The 19,741-nt window shown below is 37.8% G+C and overlaps 1 protein-coding gene across 23 annotated transcripts in view; it reads right to left on the reverse strand.

Moving 5' to 3' along the window:
- sorbs2a (sorbin and SH3 domain containing 2a) overlaps nt 1-19,741 on the reverse strand; it is a 72,200-nt gene that overhangs the window by 43,711 nt on the left and 8,748 nt on the right. For 8 of the 23 annotated variants that reach the window (XM_017305123.1, XM_017305125.1, XM_017305117.1 and 5 more), the window contains exons 1-2: nt 14,808-15,362; nt 8,854-9,004 (exon numbers count right to left, since the gene is read on the reverse strand). The exons of 3 other annotated variants lie outside the window; for them this stretch is intronic. The gene's annotated coding sequence lies outside the window, so the exon portion shown is untranslated. Of the gene's footprint in view, nt 1-8,853; nt 9,005-14,807; nt 15,364-19,741 lie in introns of those variants that run through there. 12 more of the 23 variants (XM_017305098.1, XM_017305102.1, XM_017305103.1 and 9 more) reach the window with 6 other exon arrangements.

Below are 19,741 nucleotides of genomic sequence, written 5' to 3' on the forward strand. Positions count from 1 at the left end.
GAAACCTGATTGTAACTCAGCCCAGTTAACTCCACAATAAAAAAATATTATCAAAGAAACAAACTGCATATATGTGCATGCACATACACACAACCCTAACCCTAAAACAGCACTTTTTTATTCAGGGCCTGGACTTTGGGATTCATAAGGAACAGCAGCTTCTCATAATGGAGTATTTGCTGGAAAAACTGGGTTTACAAGTTCACAAATGCTAAAACATGCAAACACACATATATTCTATTTCGACTTTAAGGGATATTATACTACCTTGGATTCATCGCCTTGACACATACTCTAAGCTTAACCATTTGCCAAACCAAATCCCTCACACTAACCTTACCTTCAAAACTTGAATGATTTACATTTTGGAAATTTACTTCTGACCAAAAAGATGGAGATACGTCTCCATAACATGGCTGTAACTGATTTAGGTCCCCACAACATGAGCAACCCTCAGCCACACACACCCACATACACGCACTCACACGGTCATACACACAAGAGTAAATCATGGCTCTGGCGTCGCAGGCTGTCTGCATTCAAATGATGGTCAGATTATGAGCAGCATCATGTTTCTTTGAGACAGATCCACGGCGACACAGCAGCTGCGACCATGGTGTAACGTTCGGGCAGCACACTTGAAGGAACCACTCCAGCTTTAGAGCGCTTCCCATTTGTCCACACAGACTTCTGAAAGTCTTTCAAGAAAATCTGCGCAACCCTTTATAGACTCAGTGGAAGATGTTTTCTGTAGTGCAAAACAATTTATTTTGCGTATCAGTGAGTGGGATAAATGTTTCATTATTATGCAGCTGATATATTGCCAACATGTTCATGGTATTATTTATAAGAAAAGAAGGAGGCACGAGTGTTGAGAGAAAAATTAAACTCTCTACCACTTTCAGTTATAAGATGCATGAAATGTATTTTCTAATGAAAGACTCATTCTTTTTAGTCTGCTGCTCCAAATCCGTTTGGAATTGCAATGGTCAAAGCGTTTGGTAGGTCCACTTCCATGTCTGAAAGTTATTTTTTATTTTCTTACTTGGTTTATCCGCTGTCTATAATTTAGACATTGGTGGGCCACTCTGGAGACTTGCGTGGATATAATTACTGACTGTAATAGCAGAGGGGTTTGCAAATACACATGTAGGAGCTTTAAGCCAAATAAATCTGTTAAGTGCAACCTCAAACCATCAAGATCCATTAATCTGCTGAGACCTGACTGCATATGTCTGTACTAAAAAGCTTAACTTCCAGTATCAGACCTCTTAGTAACTACGCAGGAGAGAAAAAATATATTTAGTGCCTAGCAGTCACCACAACCTCATACCTGAGGTTTTCCTGCTACAGAGATGTGTTTTTTAAACCATTGGAATTTTTGTTTTTGATTTCAACTAATCTCACAATGTACATTGCATGATCTGTAGCATTAGACACAGGTCTAATAGGTATAAACACATCTAATAATAGAAGAAGAAGAAGATATGCTAAAACAAACGAATCACAATAAACGAGGTTCAAAACATTCCCATGATGGGTTACCTCTCAGAATAAATCACAAAATCTTTTTGTCAGGATGTTCGAAGGTGTTCAGACTAAAGATGGTATCAGTTTCCTGACACTTGTCATCTGTGAATAATATCTGTCCTTGTGTTCTTAGTTTTTTAGTGATCAATTCTGGTATTTATCTGAAGGTGATGGGTAGATTTGACCAGCCCACAAGCCGCAGTGGTTTGTCTATTTTATGAACAGGAGAATGGCTTTTAGTTTTGACAGATGATTTATAGAGGGCAGCAATGCATTAAGTTGTGTAATATGTGTCATTCATCTAGCGTTCTACTGTAGTAACACATATTATAGTCATTTATGATATTCTTAGGAAAAAAGGAAACTAGCATTAGCCTGCCTTTCCTGTGAACCCCTCCATTTGCAAAGTGGAAGAGGTTTACTCTTACTCTTTATTATTAGCAGTAGTCCTTAAAACTACTTTCACAGTGTTTCTTGTTGTGCCTTTTCTGCTGCCATTGTGAAAACCATCTTTGAGGTCTGTGGGTTACTTTTCATGCACTCCTGTTCTGAATAGTGCATGAGAACTGGGCTCAAGGGTGTGGAATTTAGTGTTTGGCTATGTCACGATAATAAAGATGTCATGCTAGCGCTGAGAAAATAATGCATGTTATGTTAGTTATCACGCTGTGTCATGATATTAGAGCATATCAGCTGACTAATTAGCCAGGCTAATTAGGGTAATTTGATTAAGTTCCGACCTGTACTTGGTTCCCTAACAGTTATACTGCCTATACATTAATAAAAAAGCAATCTTATATATATATCGTTGCAAAAACATGATTAGTGCGCCTTTCTTCAGTCAGCTTGTGGACTGTTCAGAGCCAAAGGTAGGAGAGGAAAGTGGCATCTGGTTACTAGGAATTCAAAAAACTAATCAACTTAAAATTAACTCTCAATTAATGGTTTGTCAATATTAAACAGTTGGTACAGAAATAGATGGCAGAGATATCCCAGAACAAGAAAAACAAAGTTCAGCGTGGGATTCAAAATTCACTTTATACGGTTCTGTTTTAAAACATAAACACTCAACAAGCTCACTAACTTTCGCCTTCACAGTGCTCATTCAGCCAAGCTGCAAGACGGAGCGGCGTCAACTTCTCAACTAGAAATTATTGATGTGCTAGGAAGGTGAAGAACTGATGACAGAAACAACTCAAGCTCAAAAAACTGTTAACTATAACAATGTGCTTCTCAACATATTATGAAAAAGGTTGCCCTTCATGCTATGGAAGGGCAACATTGGATACAAAACAAAACTCAGGTTTTTAAGAAAATGACTGCTTATCAATTAATTGCTAGTTGATCTATAAAATCAGTCAAGTTTAGATTATCTGATTAATCAAAAGCTTGAATCCAGACTGGTCACTCAACACTTTCTCTGGCCTTTGACAAAAAAGACTTAAAATCATAGGAATCCTAGGACATAAAACATAAGCAGTTTTGAAAATGTAATAGAACCTTACTTGAAACAGCATAAAGATGTTAAATAAAGCTGCTGAACTCATCACATTATATTAGGTTTACTTTTATGTATGAATAGATCAGTCATGTTTACTGATACAGAATTCTGAATTTATACAAGATGGGAGCTGTCAATTACAAGTTTCCCTGACTGACTGTCTAACTATAGAAATTAATTTGGAGAAATTTTAAAAGAAAATTAATAAGAGAAAATAAATTGTGGCATGTACTTTAAAGACAAGATTAAGTTGATTTAAACACAAAATGAAGAGATTACAACATTATCTCTGTATGTGCATCACAGCATAAATGGGAATAATCCTCAGACAACGTTCACAAAAATGTTTTCACAAAAAGAAATCGTCATAATGGTCAGAGCCAATCAAGGAACAAATAGGCAACTTATTGATGCATCAATTCTTTCAGAATTACATCAATAAGCTTAGTTTACATAAAACAATGTTCGCTTTAAATGCTGTATTTAAAAATCTTCTAACTTATAATAGTGTTTTAGTAAATTTAGTAAACTTTTCAATACATCCCTTTTTGTTGAGTATTTGTAACAAAACAGAAGATATGAAGTGCTTATTGGAGATAACAGTCCAGGACCCTGACCCTGAGTGGTCACTCTGGCAATGACAGATATTTACACCATGTCAGCAGATTAAGCTCCTTAGAAAATCTATTTTAAGACCTAAAAGACTTTAAACTCATCACACAGACATGTTCTCATCATCCCTTCCTGTACAGAAGAAAAGCCTGTCAGCTGTTCAAAATAAATCTACGAGCATTAATGAACATTTTTTTCTGTAGTGATGGCACAGCGTATGCAAACATGCACGGAGCAAAGTAACACCATTTGTCATCGCTAACTGCTGAGATGTGGGAAGAAATTCCCCTTTAACAGAAAAAAAGCTCCCCAGGAGAGCTGACATAAATCTCAGTCCAGACATCTAGTTTGAAATGGACGGATGGATAGAAGCAAGCCCAAAAGAAGGCAGAATGCAGAATTGCTGCATTCTTTATTTGCTGAACTGGAGCCAAGTTATTTTAGTGGTACATTTTTGTGGTAAAATGAGGAGGGTAAAGGGTTGCTGTGCAAAAAAACCCCAGAGGGAATGAGAAGAAGTCTGGCTAGATGAATTTATTTAATCTGAAAAGCTAGATTTATTTCAACAACAAAGGTAGAGATGCAGATAAACTGCCTGGTGACCAATCTGATTAGCCCTAACCAATGAAAAGTCTGGCGTTCAGTGAATGCACCACAAAACACTCCCAGCATGAGAAACAACACTCTTTGGTGGACAAAGTCAAAAATACTTGAATTTAGCTATTTTCAGTAACAGTGAGATATTTAAAAAAAGCACAGAGATTACAGAAACTGTTAAAAAGGAAGTGTCCACTTTCTACAATCTACATAGGGAGATTTCTGTTTCAAAAATACTAATTGTTCAAACCAGTAAGAGAAGCTAAAGTCATATTACAATGTTAATTCTGTTATTATACCATCTTTGTTTTGAAATAATAATAAAGTGAATCTTCATCCTCAGTTTGAGATCACCTCTACTCCCAATACAATAATTAACGGTCACTCATGGTAGAAAGGCTAAATAAACCTATTTTCATTCCTGTTCCTTCACTTCTTTTATATTATAATATATCAAAGCTTTACAAAAAACAGATATTGCTACAAATAAATGTGTTACCTGTATTCTGTCAAATGTGTTTTTTTTCTAGGTGTGCTTAGTGCTCTGGAAAATGTGTTACATTATGAGTCACTAAGTGTTTTAACAGAAAAGAAAACTTATTTTGAGAAGCCACATCAATGTCTAATCCACAAAATTCTATACACAAGAATGTAGATGCAAGAATTTTTTAAGCATTGAACTGAATCTGAAACCTAGTCACATTTTATGATTATTTTAGACATTTTCTACCAAGTTTAATAAATAAATGTTTGGCTTCAAAAGGTTCACTAACCATCTCTGTTACATAACGCTATAAACTCCCGGCCTGGAATTCAGTTTTAAGCTGCTTCACACTTGAATAACTATGAAATATGTTAAGAATTCAGTTGAATCAAAGTAAAAGCTGTAATTACTTTAATGCGCCAACAGACGCAAACATATCACAAGAGTTTATCCCAAACATTATTTCATGCTCTCTCTCACACACAAGCACAAAGCTGCTTGTTGTGGGATGCAGGACGCTTTACAAGGAATGCTTTATGAGCGCGTTGTAACTGTTCAACCAGCGCATTACTGCCACTAGTTGAACAACAGCCACCTCCAACCACGTCTCCGTTATCGGCCTTGTTTGTTCAACCTTGCCACTCATTAGCAGACCCCCCTCTGGCTGTATGAATGGACACGGGGGGTCAAACACTGACCCTGCAAGCCCACTCACTGCCCATACAGCAAATAACAGAGGGCCGTGTGTTCTGCAGATTGCATCACAACTGCACTAACGAGCAGAGCCATCAGCCTGAGAGGACTAATGTAATTATATAACACAATTCCTCTTGCTCGAAGTCAGGGCAGAGGGTCGGGTGAATGAATAGGATGTGACAATTTGAGGGTTTATCATGTTACCATTCCAATATAGAACCCAGAATGTGGTTAGTTTATGTGATTTTGATGTTAATGGAGAGGAAGACAAAATAAAGAGGGAAAATGAAATAGAAAAAATAGGTAAAAATAGGAAAACATGAGGTAGAAAAGAATGGGAAAACAATCAAAGATGGCAAAACCCTTATGCACTTGTTTCCTTATAATCTATCTGGGGGAGACAGCATCACAACCAGACTCCTCATAGACTCAGCACTGTTTCATGTCAAACATGGGCAAACTGTCCTGTAAAATAACCCAAAGTGAATGAAATGTAACTACAATCTTTTTAAGACACCAAACTTTTACAGAGACAACCATAAGGAGGAAGTACTTAATTCTGAAACATGAAGATGTGTCACAGAGCTGAACATCTAAACTGCAAAGGTAAACTAAAGTGAGGTTTTTATTGACTTGATAATCCTGAGCTTCTGGTTTAGCTTTATTCTAATTGTAGAGAGAAAGAAAAAACAGATGCTCCTCAACAAGAAATGTAAAAAAATACTTAAGGCTGAAAACCTAAAAAATACTTTAAGGTTTTCAACTGCAGTGAGGCTCAACCTTAATTCTATACATCTTGTTATAAACAATGACATGCATACATTTTATTTCATTTCAATTTTATCTTAAAAGTTCTAAATACATACTGAATATGACAAAATAGATATGGTAGAATCTGTGATAGTAGCAGCAAAATCAACAGATCTCCGGTCTGATATTTCTCAGAGAGCAGAGTGGAGCTCCAAGTGACGCTTACAGAGCAAAAGGGTGCTCTGAAATGCTCTGAAACGAGGCTGAGAACCAACCCCTCACTGTGTTCCCCAGGGGTCAAGGTGACATTCCACAACACCTCTGAGATTGATCTAATGGAGGGATCGGTGCATGGCTTTTGTTCAATGAGAAATAAGAGAGCATGAAAAAAAGAAGAGTGTAAAAAATAGACGGAAGTATGTCGAAGTGACAGGATGAAAATGAGACGACATGGAACTATGACCGGGTAGGAAGTCAGGAAAGGTTCAGGTCTGAAATATGCCTCCTTTTTATCATCTTTACCAATTCATTATTTTTCATATTTAGTTTTGACGAACAACCATGTTCAGAGATATACACAGGTAATATACAATTTTACTGAAATACAGTCTCTGTAAAGGTATTTATTTCCCTTGCTGATGTTCACATCTACCTTTTCAGTCAGCTTTGGTCTTTAATATGATTGCTTTCTTCCTTCCTATTGTCATATTTTATTTCTTGTGCAAGTCTATTCTTGTGCCTTCTATAGTTGTGTGGACTGTTTTACAACAAATCCATTCTTATTCTTAAATTTAAAGCTAAATTGCTCATCAAACCTTAGATTGCGAGCAGCTTTCCAAAGTAAAGTTATTCCCTGATGCTATTCCTGAGGTGGCTGTGGAAGGAAGCACTATTTTTATTCAGCACTGTTTTTCCTCGTCAACTGTCAGAAACAACAAAAACTCTAAACCATACTCTGCAATTGTGGCTTTCAAAAGAGGAGATAAATACAATTCCCTTCTGGTTTATAGATTGTAAAATCTATTCAGATCGCCTAATTTGTATTCTGTTACAGTCTTCATATGATTTACAACAAGCAAATATAAAACTGGTAAGGAGCATTGTTATTATGAGCTATTATGAGTGCGTCGTATATATGTGTGTGTGTGTGTGCGTGTGTGCGTGTGTGTGTGTGTGTGTGTGTGTGTGTGTGTGTGTGTGCGTGTGTGTGCGTGCGCATGTATGTGTGTGTGTGTGTGTGTGTGTGTGTGTGTGTGTGTGTGTGTGTGCGTGTGCGTGTGTGTGTGTGTGCGTGTGTGTTAGATATGTGCCGATCAGGTTTTTTCCAGCCGATGCCGATGCCGATGCTGATACCGATACCGATCACCCATGAGGGCCGATCACCGATACCGATCACATAATTATTATTATTTTTTTATCATAAACACTACTGGTTACATTATGTGGAAAAAGGAACCATGAATTCACCTTAATTTAGACAAAAACTTGTTTTTAATAACTTTTTCCAAGATGAAAACTAAACAAAACAGGCATTCTGCAAATTGTACTGCTATCGGTAATACTATCTTTAACAGACTGATAACATATGAAGGCTCTGAAGGCTCTGAAGAGGCTAAATAATGCAAAGAACCTAAAAAAAAAACCTCTCAACATTGCCAAAAAAATTCAAGTATAAAACTTAACGTGCAAAGACAAATACAGGATCCATTACAATAAACAATCCTGAGTTACTGAATGAAAACTTCTTGATAGCATGGCGGCTAGCTGATTACTGCTAGTTCTGAGTGTCTGTTTCTAACTGAGCGGAGTAATTATGCAGAGCAGGGAGGAGATTGATTATTTTTTTAGAGATTATCTGTCTCATGTTAGGACAGCGAAAGTTTTAATACGTATGTAAAATTTATTTTTTAGGTTAGATGTTGCAGCTTTAAACAGGTTTGGTGTGAGAGTCACTACCAGGTGGAGAAGAAGCGGCGCTCCGTCTGTGAAATATTACTACCTGTAGCGCGTAGCAGCGGTTCAACAGCGAGAGCAGAACCAGCGTCTTACATCGCAGCTCGAAGACTTAAATAATTTTGCGGGTTATTTGTTTAGCTTTCTGACTGTCATGCTAATCCGGGTGTGTTTGTAGCTGTGCGCTGCTTTACCTGCTTTCTGATCCTCCATATGTCTTTTTTACTGCAGTGAGCCTCGATGTAGCCAAACTCCGTCAAGTATGGCATTGTTTTTATGTCGTATTAGCTTCGTCGTGTTGATGCATTGTGAGGATTTGTTGCTGCGCGTTTGTGCAGAGTGAAGGAAAGAGGAGACCAGCTGCACAGGCAGGCTGCGAAATGAGATGCAGGTGATCGGTTTCGGCAACAAGAGCCAATGATCGCCGATCACCAATCATGCACTTTTTCACGAAAATCGGCCCGATTATGATCGGTGACCGATCGATCGGCACACCTCTAGTGTGTGTGTGTGTGCGCGTGTGTTTATTTAAGAGGAAAATTGAAGCAGATATAATTAAAAAAGCATTGATATGAATTAGGTATGTTAACTTATTTGCAAAAGTTGAAAAGAAATGTGGGTTTTCTGGCATGAAAATACACAAAAGTACAAAAAAATAGTAGTTCGGATTTTTTATATCAGCAGAGCTCAGGTGCAAACATCCACCAAGCAAAGAAAATGTCACTCTTACCGTCATAAAACCAGAAGGCTGGGAACTATCACAAGTCAGATAAGGTTGACTGGTGAGTTATAATTCCTTCCTCCACTGTTTTTCCCCCTCTCAGGCTAAGTGTCTCCTTCTGGTGTCCGTCTTTATTCCCTGACTGTATCCCGTTTAATGCCTGGGAAGCACATAGACAACAGAGAAGGAGAAAGTTGGAGGGAGAGAGCCAAAGAGAGGGAGGGAGTGACGGAGTAAAAAAAAAAAAGAAAAAAAAAAAGAGTTCCCCATTCGGGCGAAGCAGTGATCAGATACGGCTATTTTCAGACTTAGGCATGCTCGTCTACGAGGCTGGAAAGTCACCCCCCACCTACCCCCTCAGTGTATACAGATGCGGGGGGATGGCTAAGTGACAGGGCTGACTATCTCTATTTTACCACTGACATATATATTATTGTGTACTCCTCACCCTATGAACATACGTGTTTACATAAAGCGATTACACTGAATTACGTTTTTGAATACAGTCCGAACAGACTCAGACACATAACCGGGTGATTCTGTGGTACAGATGCCGTCAGGTCCCGGTGCCTCTGAAAAGTTAAAATCGAACCAGCAGGAATCACAGGATGTGTCCTGGAGTGCTTTCATATTTGTGTCTTGTTGTGGGATTTTAAGTCACACAGTGCCCGGATGTAAGGTGGCCTTTTCCGCACAAAATCCCTGCTGGGAATGTCAAACTGTTCCCACACAGCTTCTTCTCTCAGGTCTTTGCTAGCAGATTTACTGTCAGTGACTGAAGAACTTACCTGGACAAATAGTTTTGACGAACAACCATGTGCAGATATACACAGGTAATATACAATATTTACTGAAATACAGTCTCTGTAAAGGTATTTACAGAGACTGTATATATATATATATATATATATATATATGATCTTTGATCACATATAAAACATGTCACACTACAAACGTTTGATATGCATTTTTTCCCTCTTTCTAATCAAAACAACAAGGCAAAGTAAATATTAATTACAAAGCAGTAAACATTAATACGTGTCAACTAAAGCGTGTCAGTTCTAATCCTCCCGCTGTGTAATCCATACAGGTATGTATATTTGGAAATGACCACACACAGGCTGAATATACACAGGAGAGAGGTCAGCCAGAAGCACCTCTAGACCACAGACTCCCTGCTATTCCCAGAATGATGATGTAACTACTGCTATTAGCATCTCATACCGAGTTCGAGCCTGGATACCTAAAACCAGTGAGACAGCTACTGTGCAACATGCTATTTTGCCCCTTCAAACTAAGCATTGGGTCAATATGAGATTCTCACGGTTGGATAACACTGAGTCAAAGTAACACATTTTCATGGTATCTTGTTATCACAGTATCATGTTAATCCTAAATCTATAGACGAAAACTGTAAACCGACTGTTATCATTTAAACAGAAAAATTATCCATATTTCTATTAAAATAACATGTTTATAATTTTCTAATTTAATTGTATCTATTATGTTATTGGATATAGCTTCATTTGTAGTAAGTGAGGATAAAGTCAGAAGACAGTAATTGAACTTTGGCAAATTTAGCTAATCCTAAATTTATTGCTAAGATTTATTTTTGAATTAGGACAAAGTGAAATAGCCATGAAAAATGTTAAAAATTAATTATCTGTGTTTTAAAACCCCTCAACTGCCACCCTGAAAACACTTGCATGTTATCCAAAGAGTCCCTGAGGACACCAGTGTCATCATGACAGTTAATGGGTGAAGATAGACAAAATAATAATCCAAAACTATGAATCGGTCTTGATTTTTTTGAATTGGGGTTTTAATTCATGACTGGTGATCGACCAGAAAACTGCAGCCAGTGCAGTTTTCTCTAAAATAAAGATCAATTGTTTTGGAGGTTATTCCAAAAAAAACAATATTGTTGCTTTGGGACTATTTTCAAGTAATGTATTCATAATAATCCAGGTTCGCCCTCCCAAAGACCAATAAAGTTTCATTTTGAAATGAATACTTAATACTGGAACTGTTATATATTTAAATATCCAAAATAAAACACAACATCCAAAAACAATAAATAAAACAGAAATAAAAACCGCTCAACTGAAACTGTGTACAAAATGGATTATAAATAGTATAATCCATTTTATACTTCCTTTCAAAACATATTAACAATCACAATGGAAATTATCCAGCTTACTTTAATTGATCATGCAATTAATTGATTAGTTTCTTATTGTCACAGGTTTACATCTGATTTCTAACGGTGCTCCTTGAAGGCCCACTTTATTCTGTTTATATACTGAGCTTGGACAGGAACTAACCTCAGCGATATGCTGATGACACAATCATTTCAGCAGTGACAGAAATCTTAAAATCAAATTGCAGAACGTTGTCAGAAAACTTTTCAGTCACTTTATGACATCAGGAACAATAATCACCACACTACTGCTGATAACTGAGATGATTCAATATGATTAATCCACATTTGCATGACTCTCTTCTGTCTTTACAAATTCACAATCCATTGTGACTGTTCACTGTGAGCTTCAGTATCTGAGCCACTAAAAACATACATCAGGTGTGGATGTTAACAGCAGTCAGTCCATCCAACTTGCACAAAATTCTAAAAAATATACAGAATTATTTGTGCATCATGCTTGCAATGTAATGTTCTCTTTAATATTAATTCTAATTATTCATTGTCCAAATGTGATTTTGCACACACTGATACTGTGATGGTGATAGAGATCCACTATATTGTGAAGCTCTGCCTCACTCACTCACAGGTGACCTTTCCATTGTGATATATAGTAGTGCAAGTAAGAAAAAGGTTAATTGATACAATACACAGGAATCTGGCTAGAGTAAACTTCATCGTATTGCACTATGTTCCATACAGTCAGAGAAACCTCCAGTCACTCTGGCGGTTTAAAACTATTAAGCCTTAGAATCCCTTCATGCCCATTCCTTCTTTAAACTCAGATTCAATCAAGAAACAAAAGACACAAAAATTAGGGAGTCATAAATTTGTTCAGGGAGAGCACAAAACCTTCAGAAATCCATTAAACAATGTATTATCAATGTATAACTACTTTCCACATCAAAAGTAGTTGGAAAAAATAACTTGTACTGTGACTTACCAAACAAAAACAAATTATCAATAATTTTCTATGACTTGAGATGCTTCTTATTTTATGGATCCTGCATCAGCTCTGTCTGGGTCTGCTATCTCTTTGCCCCTGAGGGTGTGATAATGTCAAAATCACATTGACATACGTGCATGAATGAGACTTAAGCAACACTTAACACTGAAGCTTGAGAAATACTTAGCTAGCCTGCATCTGACAAACCAGCATGTGGCTCCAGGAAACGTCCGGTCACGTGCAGCGGATCACCGAGGTATGGTGAAAAGCTGAAAACTGACAGGTGCTAATGACTGAACCCTGGAGCCGAACAGATCCGCGCTGCATCAGGGGACCAATAAAGTCCTGCACTGAAGTCTTGACCTAAAACCCCATCAACAACCCCGCTCTTTATCATCTCACATCAGCATTGCTTTACGACCACCAATAAGTGAGGCTCTACATACATTTCTCTATTCCATCTACATAAACTTTGCAAATTTAGCCTTAGAGAAGAATACCTGGTTTTGCTTATAGACTGACTATTCACGATAAATAAACAAACTTAAGAATCTGAAAACATTCCAGAGCAGATTATTTTTGCAGCGACTGACACAAATCTAAAAGCAGTGACACTTTGACCTATGAGCCACTCCAGACTACAGTATCTGCGTCGACGTGGTCTCACCATACAGTTTCAACACCCAATTCATTATCAGCTTCTGCAAGGCCCTGCCACTGCAGATAAGTAAGTGGCAGGATATAAAAAGCAGACGGAATATGTGTCGCTCAAAAATACTTAAATCTTGGAGAAAATAAAAATAAAAAAACAAGATTTGTTATAACATGATGCAATGGATTGTGAACCAAGATGATAAATATGTCATTTCAAAGCAAATGGATGATTATTTTTTTATTTATTTATTCCAAATTAACCTGCAACTGGTCAGCTTTCTTCCCATCACTCTCACCCTCTGCCATATGAACAATACACTTTCTCTCTTTATGTAACCCTAAACTGACAGATGTGAGTTAAAGCTGACGGACACTTCCCCTCGCTGACCATTAATCACGTCAAAGTTCTATGATCCCTCAGTGGGAGTGTGTATTTAGGCCTCTGAGAGGTTTATTGGTCCTGCAGCCCCTTCTGAGACAGACAACTGCCAACTGTTGCTCATGTTGCATCTTGCTGTGTTGCTTCCTCTCTGCCAGACGCGGCCATGTGGTCACAAACGGGTATAAACTACGATTTTGAAAACAAAGAGAAAGAGCAAAGAGAAAAGCAGGCAGTCACACAGGTAGGCCTCACCGGGAACAGTGAGGTTCCCGGAGTGATAGTGTTACACATTGTGCACCCTGGGCACCTCCCCACTCTACCTAGTAACACGGCATTCAAATGGATCCTGCAGATACCAGCCTCTACCGCTGGCCTTTTCAATCTTTTCCTCATGACATCATCCGTTCATACCAGGTAACAGAAGGAAACTGGAACATTATTTTTTTTTTACATCTGTCTCACTTAAGAGACTAAGGACAAAAGGGGAAAGTTAAAGTATTTTGAAGTCTTTGCATTTTTTTAGGATTTATTTTAAGTTGTTTTAATGCTTTATAAAATCCTCAACAGCTTAGTCCTACATAATTATGAGATTTGCTTTCATCGTCGTATAATTACCTCTAGCGTCTGTTATACTAATGCATTCTATAAGGTTTATTTTTTCATTTTAATTTTCATACTCTATAAAAAACAGAATAGAACTCCTGCTAAATGTAGCAGTTTTCAAGTGCTAAATGTGCAGCAAGTATCTTTAAAAGTATAAACTTGTAAACTGTAGTTGCCACACCATGACTTTTCATATTTTTTAAGATCAAATATATTTCCATATAGCTAGCAAGGAGAAAGTGTAGCTGCCTTCTTTCTGCCATGTGGAATTTTATTAAAATGACTTTAAACGCTGTGACAGTTTTTCTTTATTTTTTGCAAATTTGAAAAGACTATCTTTATTTCATGGTATGGTTTAAAATACTTGTGTTGCCCTCATTTTATATGACATATGCTAATTTGTTTATGATAAATTGATGCTGCTTCTGTAAAGACCTAACATTCTCTGGTAAGGTTTGAGCAAAAATATACTGAAATTATACCTAATTGGTGGAAAACAGCTGCATTGTTGGTTTTAGAAATGTAACATGTTTATCTTCCTTATTTACCTTCCACAATAACATTAGTTTTGTTTTCCCTCTTTCCTTTTTGGCTAAGAAAAAGCACAAGATAACCTTGCACACAACTGCATACTTGCAATGACAATGTAAGAAAGTCAGAATAGAGTCCAGCTCTGGTATCCATGCCACCACACTAATAGTCTGCACCATTGTGTGAATCCAAGCCAACATTACAGATTCCCCCCCAGGTCTCTGGGGTGTTGGTTAAGGGGGAATATTTCAGTTCATGTTTACAATCACCAGACTTGTTCAGTTCACGCCCTTCTCTCATTCTTTTACATTTTAAACTCAGTAATTATCTGCCCACATGCCTAGAAGCCTGTGCTTGCAGCTTTCACCATCTTCCTGACCGCATCTTCCCTTGATGAACAGGCAGCAGCAGCAGCAATCCACCGGAATGCACGTTTATGGAAACAGCCAACCAACCGCATCCCGACTGAGCAGAATCCCTCGGTTTGGGTCTATAATAGGGCAGTATTGTACTCAGTAACGCCTTTAAGCACACAAAAGTGTCCCGTCTAAGCTGTTTACCTACTATACAGCTGAGCCTCCATCGAGGCTGGTCCGTTGCGGCTTATTTGAGCGTTAACAACATAGTTGAAAACTGTGCTCACCTACCTTAAAACGACTGCCTCGCAGTCCTTAGATATGAGCAGGAAACCAGCCCCCTCAGCATGCGAGGTGATTAAAAGTTCTCACTTCGGCAGCAGCGGAGAGGCGATACGCGCGAGCTGGTGCTGCATCCGTGTGATGAAACCATACACCTGCTTTTCAACGCTGCTGAACGCTGCTCGGTATCGATCAGCTCAGCTAACTAAAAGGTAGTTCCTTCTCCACCGTTTCCTCTCTCACTCCCTCTCTCTCTCATGGGGGGTCAACAGGCCCAGGAAAGTGAGGCGGGGAAACCTGTCCCTAGTCCGTTTTCTCACCAAACAAACGCAACAGCAGCCGGAGTGGCGACACTATTACACCGAATGCCTCTTCCTCCTCCTCTTCTCTTTCTTCTCGACAGGCGCGCCAGCCGCACCGCGGTGCTGATAAACTCTGCCGAACCACCTACGTCCAGAAATGGTCAGAATCTTCCGTTTCCGTTTGGCTATTAAGTGAATGATGCCGCGGCTTCATGCGCAAAATGGCCACTGTTATTTTCATTCAGCAGCTGACAACCGCGAGCCTCTCATTGGGCCACTGTGTAGCCATGGCAACGCCCGCGGTTCAATCAGTGCTGGCAAAGGACACAGGCCTGTGTGCGGCTCCCTGACAGGAAAGTAACACTTCGCTTTGTATTCTCACAAAGGAGAAACAACAGCTGACCTCATACTTGTATGAGGTTATGTAGAGGTTAACAAAATATTATAATCAGTACAATGTTGGGGGTTGCTAGGAGTAAACACATGCTTTGAAACAATTATGCTGTCATTTCTGATCTTGTCATATTTCAAAGGAAGTGTGAAGATATAGTTTGATACACATTGGTCTACCAATATTCTCTTGGTGAATTGCTGTGAGTCTTTTTTTTTTATTGAAAGGCATACCAGGATTCCTGCTGGGTTTATATGTCAGTGAATTGTGTTCACCTTGCACCAGCTAGAAAGATTCAGTAGTTATTCAAATCCTTACAGCAAGGAAACATCTCTGTTAACTTATTAAACACATCCATCTGTGAGTAATGCATCCGTGTTCATTAAATACTCTGGAAAATATTGTACATTTCGTCACATTACCAAAACTTTGATGCATATGTGTTTGATGGAACAGCCGGTCTGTCACATGAAACAGACGGGTCTTGCTTTGTAGAATATCTTTCTGCTGAAGCAACAGCTGCAAGTCTTTTGGGGTACATTTTTACATGCATTGAACATACTGTAGGTAGGGATTTGCAAGGGTGTGGGCCCCTGGGCTGGGGTCAGTTTTGGTGCTCTGTCCACTAAAACATTGTTTTTACTAATGCAAATTACAGTACATTAGTAGCCTTTGATCCATAAAAATTCATTGGTAAAATAAATTTTTACCAAACAACTTACTATAACTTCGGTAAAAGTTATGGATTTATGTTGAGATACTTTGTTTTCCACAGCTTGTTATAAGCCACAACTGGCATTTTTGCTGTAAAGCCAACTGCGATGCAAGCTAAATGCTAAGTTAAATGCTAAGTTAAATTAGGAGTTATGTGTTTAATTGCAAACCAGAGAATACACTGCATTTGTTTTTCGTCACCCAACTGACTCACAATTAGATGTTAAATAACTTGATTATAAAGTAATAATCTTTTGAACCTGTCAGTCTGCTCACATTCACCAGCCTGTTAAAATATTTAGACTGGATCCAGGAGTGTAGAGAATGTTAGATATCCTACTGTTATGACAGCAAATGCAGCCTTTACACTTCATTATATTGTATCTATAATATTGTGTGACCAGTCTATAAACTATGTCTCTCTCGTCCAGCTTACTACAAACTCTCAGTGTGAAAGTTAAGACAAAATGACTCAAACTGTATGCAAAGTGTTTGTAAGAAATCCTGTTTCTAAAATAGGAAATGTCAGATTAAGTCCAAAAAGGAAATACTCTCATCTGCAGGACACGATTCAGCCTTTGTAAATATTTGATGAATGCAATAATTGTCAGTGCTGTGCACCAATACTTATTGCATATATTTTAAAACATTCTCAATTGTTTTGGTAATTATTTTGTGTCGCAGTCAAACATAAACATACATCTTGGTCTGCAATTATTATTAATATTATTATACATTTTTTTTATAAATTGTAGTTAATTCAGTTTAATGATATATTAATTATCAAATCCAAGTAAAAGTTTAATTCATTGCCCTGTCATTTTATATGCATAATAATTTGACAGACATCAATTCTAGAAATTCACAAGAAAAACTTACAACTATTAGTTGTACTAAAAGTACAACTATTATTTATCACTAAGAATTTTCTTGCTAAAACAGCTGAATTTTCTTACTAGCAAGAAAATTCAACTGTTTTCATTATCAATGAGATGTTTTAAAAATAAGGAAAAAGTACAAAAGATTTCAGAAAGTATTTAAAAGCAAACATATATGGGGCCATTAAAGCTGTTCATTCATTGTTCCTTCGCCATTTTGTTAATTTTTTTTTGTTTTGATCAATTCCATTATTCATACCTAATATTATTTTTTGAGTACAGAAGTACAGTAAGGGAGGTCTGCCACAAGAAGTCAATTCTTTCCTGCCTTAGGGAAGTTTTACTGAACAGACAAAGGGCAGAATTGATCTGGAATCGTTTAAATTTAAGGACGGCTATTTTACAGGGCAGGTCCATTTTAATCTCCTGAGGTTCCAAATGCTATCATATAAATGCTAGATTTAGGAAGGATAGCAGCCTTTTGAAAATCTCACAGTATAATAATGACTTCTGTTTTAGGAAATACACATAGAGGTTGATATTTATACTTAATGCTAACTCTGGTAAGGGCAGGTACATGATGCTAACATGGGCATTGTCTTCCTATGCAGTTCTACTTAATTCTCATCTCCCTTCTGTGCACCGTCGGATTTGTCCCATTGACCTCAATCTCAAGAAGGTTCATGATTAAGCTGGTGCATTACATACATCACAGCCTAACAATAGCAATTGGGTAAAATTTAAAACTTCAACAGAAAGCAACCGTTTCTCAACAGCCAAGGGTCCAGACCTTTTGCACGAAGCAAACATAAAACAAAGGGCTAGCAGGCTAGTGATTTAGTTTTAAAAAAATCTTTATTTTGAAATAGTAAGACCTTTAACACACAGAGTGTGATGTCACTTCTGCTCTTATATCAATAACTACAGTCTAGCCATGATAGTAAGGATAGAAACAAATATTATTTTAATGTTGTTAATTACATTTTTTTAAAGAAAACTTGTACTGGAGGTCAAAATTCTACAAAACCAGGAGATCAGAATTTGGCAAAAAAATAAAAAATCTCTGATCAGCAGAGATTTTTACAAACTACATATATCTGTTTAAACCTAATCATGTGCAGAATCAATTATATCCATAAAGAACCCTTTTCTCTGTCATCTTTAAAGGTCCACAGATTTAGAACGTTATTGATAGCTGACCTTTTCCGCAGTGTCACCAAGACCACATCTGCGTGCGTGTGCGTGTTTGTGTGTGTGTCTGTGTGTGTGAGGGTGCACACATGTTTTTCTGAATGCCCATATACACATGCCTGCATGCGTTTGGCCTTTCATCGCCGACTCCTATGAGCAAAATATATGGTCTTTACTGAAGCTTGTCAAAGGGATGCCTTTTATAGCTGGTATGTTATCCGTAGACATGCTATCAGCGTTGCATTTTGAGGGCCTGAGTATATGATGATGACACATTATGTCTGGTATGCAGAAATCTACTGGTGATAGAGGTGTAGACATACAGAGAGCAGAGCAGAAGACCATACACATGTACATTATTGGAAAAGTAGTCAAGTTAGATGGGCCACCTCACAGGAATATTTTTCTATAGACAAGAAAGGGATGGAGGGCTCACCATCATGCGTCATTCATTTAGGGAAGTCCAGTGTTGACACCAAAATCTGACCTTGGATACAAGATACACACAGTTTAATCATGGATGTGACACTAAAACTTAATAGTTCACTCAGAGTATCTGTATCTGAGCAAGGCCTTAATTCAGCTACAGGCATGAAGTAGGATCCACTTCATGCCTGAAATTATCTAATGTTCAACCCTATCAAAGCAGACTCCAAGAATAGCGCTAGAATTAAGGACTGTGGTCTGGCACATAGAGCTTGTGAGAAAATAACTTATTTATCTTAGCAGTGGCACTCTCTCACATCTTTCCACTGATGCCTTCCAAAGTGAACCGCATTTGGAACAGCTGATACCAAGGCCCACTCGTCTGGTCAATGTTGAAGAAGCACTTCTGTGCTGAATGTGTGGCTGGCATCTGACTACAAGAGGACATTGTCAGGTAATGACATCATGGTGCTCCCACTTCCATTCCAGGCATACTTTGATCTCTTAGGGCCGTCCAGGTGAAAAGTCTAAGCAGATCTGAGTGAGGAGGCTGATGCTTCATCCTACAGCACCTCTATGTTTAGCACTGCCACAAGGTAAGGTATATATTTAATTGATCACTTTTTTTGTGTTTTTTGACATTCTGTTGTCCTCAGTTCTTCATGTTCATGTCAGTAAGTTAGGGTATTAACAATAATAGATTTATTTTTGTAAAATTTCAACTCTGATAAATTTCTTGCATATTTAGCTGTTACTTTCATCCCCCAAATTCTGAATTTTGAAATCCTCAGTTCAGATTCTCACAAAATTAGGATGTTGTCAATACAGAAGTGATTAAATAATTTGAAAGTTGTACTTGGTACTTGATCTGGGTTTTGCTTGGATTTCTACATATTTATCTTCAATTAAACTTTAATAATATTGGATACAACACACTGAACAATGAGCATCCATCCATCCATCCATCCATCCATCCATCCATCCATCCATCCATCCATCCATCCATCCATCCATCCATCCATCCATCCATCCATCCATCCA

The sequence above is a fragment of the Poecilia reticulata genome, linkage group LG1 (genome assembly GCF_000633615.1).
Source record: "Poecilia reticulata strain Guanapo linkage group LG1, Guppy_female_1.0+MT, whole genome shotgun sequence".
Lineage (NCBI taxonomy): Eukaryota > Metazoa > Chordata > Actinopteri > Cyprinodontiformes > Poeciliidae > Poecilia > Poecilia reticulata.